The sequence below is a fragment of the Tachyglossus aculeatus genome, unplaced genomic scaffold, assembly GCF_015852505.1.
Source record: "Tachyglossus aculeatus isolate mTacAcu1 unplaced genomic scaffold, mTacAcu1.pri SUPER_30, whole genome shotgun sequence".
Lineage (NCBI taxonomy): Eukaryota > Metazoa > Chordata > Mammalia > Monotremata > Tachyglossidae > Tachyglossus > Tachyglossus aculeatus.
Window position 1 is genome coordinate 1,915,095 of NW_024044837.1, and position 3,021 is coordinate 1,918,115.

At 45.8% G+C, this 3,021-nt stretch overlaps 1 pseudogene; it reads left to right on the forward strand.

Annotated features, from left to right (window-relative positions):
- The first annotated feature begins 1,550 nt into the window (after positions 1–1,550).
- LOC119921780 lies at positions 1,551–2,497 on the forward strand (annotated as a pseudogene).
- The last annotated feature ends 524 nt before the right edge of the window (positions 2,498–3,021 follow it).

Below are 3,021 nucleotides of genomic sequence, written 5' to 3' on the forward strand. Positions count from 1 at the left end.
TCGACAAAACCATTCAGTCCATGTTTCCTCACTCATCAAAAACCTCTATTGGTTGCTCATCCACCTCCACATCAAACAGAAACTCCTTACCATAGGCTTAAAAGCACTCAATAAATTTGCCCTCTCCTACCTTACCTCCCTGATTTCCTACTACAACCCAGTCCACACATTTCTCTCCTCTAATGCCCACCTACTCACTGAACCTCAATCTTTTCTATCTCACTGCCAACCTCTCGCCCACATCCTGCCTCTGGCCTGGAACACCCTCCCTCTTCGTATCCGACAGACGATCACTCTTGCCGCCTCCAAAGCCTCACTGAAAGCACATCTCCTCCAAGAGGCCATTCCTGATTAAACCCTTATTTTCTCTTCTCCCACTCCCTTCTATATCATCTTTGCACTTGGATTTGCACCCTTTATTCACCCCTCCCTCAGCCCCACAGCACTTATATATTTATTCATAATTCATTTATTTATGTTAATGTCTGTCTCCCCCTCGAGACCCTTGTGAACAGTGAACCTGTCTCCCAAACATTTAGCACAGTACACTACAAGACATAAGCACTCATTAAACATGATTGATTGAAATAGAGTATAATGATATATGCATGAGTGCTTTGTCATTGGGATGAGTGTTAAACGGCTTAAGGAGTACACAATCAAGTGTGCAGTCGATGCAGAAGCAAGGGCAGATAGGGGAAATACAGGGCATTGTCAGGAAAGACCTCTTGGAGGAGATATGATTTGAGGAGGGTTTCAAAGGAGGGGAGAGTGATTATACTGCAGATATGAATGGGGAGGCAGTTTCAGGCCCAAAGGAATCCAGTGCACAAGAGGTCTGTGACTGGATAGATGAGATGTAGATTAAATAGAATGATTAACTCCTAAAGCAGGGGACAACTCATTTGAATGTGTTTGGGAGAGGGGAGCAATGCAGGAGACAGGAAGGTCCGAGAATACAAACCAGAGACTCTCAAATGAACAAGTTCGCCAGCCTCTAATCCCAGCCCAGCCAGGCATCTTACCTTCTGAATGGAAAATGTGGGGATATGTCTGATATCAAGCTTAGGGAGTCCCTTCCGTAACAACAATAACAAGAATAATAATGATACTACTACTACTAATAATAATGATAGTATTTGTTAAATGCTTACTATGTTCCAAGCACTGATCTAAACACTGGAGTAGATACAAGCTAATCAGGTTGGACACAGTCTCTGTTTATATATATATATGGGGCACACAGTCTAAATAGGAAGGAGAACACATAGGGAATCCCCATTTTACAGTTAAGGAAACTGAGGCCCAGAGAAGGTAAGTGACTGCCCAAGGACAAACAGCATGCAAGTGGCAGAGCCATTATTAGAACCCAGGTTGTATGAATCCAAGGCCTGTGCTCTTTCCACTAGGCCACGCTGTTCACTTTACTACTTATTCTGCCAGTTCTTTCCCCAGCAACTGCACAGGCCTAGGAACAGGCAGAAACAGGATATGATTGCTTCAACATCCCATTCTCCTGCCACGTTTCCCCCAGCAGATCCTCTGGCCCCATGGAGAGGGGAAACCAAACCGGCGTCTTGGAATTCCTCCTCCTGGGACTGTCTGACCGGGCAGAGCAGCAGGAGCTGCTCTTCATACTGTTTCTCTGGATGTACCTGCTCGGGTTCCTGGGGAGCCTGTTCATCATCCTGGCTATCGGCTCCGACCCGCACCTGCACACCCCCATGTACTTCTTCCTCACCAACCTCTCCCTGGCCGACGTCTGTCTCCTGTCCACCACGGTCCCCAACATGCTGGTCAACATTCAGACCCACAGCAAATCCATATCCTACGCAGGGTGCCTGGCGCAAATATATTTCTTCATTCTGTTCGTAAGCCTGGACCACTTTCTCCTCAGCGGGATGGCTTATGACCGCTATGTGGCCATATGCCACCCCCTCCACTACACCACCATCATGAGTCCACGGCTCTGTGCCCTGATGGTTTCTGGGTCTTGGATCATCAGCAGTCTCTATGCTCTGACACATACTTTAATGGTGCTTCGACTATCCTTCTGTGCAGACAATAAAATCATCATTTCTTCTGTGAATCTACTCAGATCATAAAACTTTCCTGCAGTGATCCACTCATCAATGAAGTATTGCGCTTTGTTCTTGGAGCTCTGTTAGGGCTAGGTCCCCTCACGGGCCTTCTGTTCTCTTACAATCGTATTTTCTCCACTATTTTGAGAATCCCATCTGCCAGGGGAAGGTATAAAGCTTTCTCCACCTGTGGCTCTCATCTGTCCGTGGTCTCTTTGTTCTATGGTACTACCATTGGGGTCTACTTTGGCTCCCGGTCCACCCACACGGCCAGGAAAGAATCTATAGCGTCGGTGATGTACTCGGTGGTGACCCCCATGCTGAACCCTTTCATCTACAGCCTGAGGAACAAGGACATGAAAGTGGCCCTGAGAAAATTCATCAGTAAGGAATCTGGCTTCTTCCAGAGACTGTAATCCCTTCATCTTGTTTGTTAGCAACTCTTTCCCCTGTCATCTGCTAATTGTCAGTGTCCCACAGCCTCTGTTCTGGGCCCCTACTTTGCAGATTCTGCACTCACTCTCTTGAGGCACTTATTTACTTTATTTACCACCTTGATCAATCAATAAATCAATCATCAGTATTTATTGAGTACTTACTGTGTGCAGGGACCTGTATAAAGCGCTGGGTAGAGTACAATACAACAGAGTTCGTGGACACATTCTCTGCCCACAACAGGTTTACAGTTGAGAAGGGAAGATAGATCTTTATTCATTCAATCGTATTTATTGAGCACTTACTGTGTGCAGAGCACTGTACTAAGTGCTTGGGAAGTACAAGTTGGCAACATATAGAGATGGTCCCTACCCAACAATGGGCTCACAGTCTAGAAGGGGGAGACAGACAACAAAACAAAACATTTGGACAGGTGTCAAGTCGTCAGAACAAACGGAATTAAAGCTAGATGCACATCATTAACAAAATAAATAGAATAGTAAAT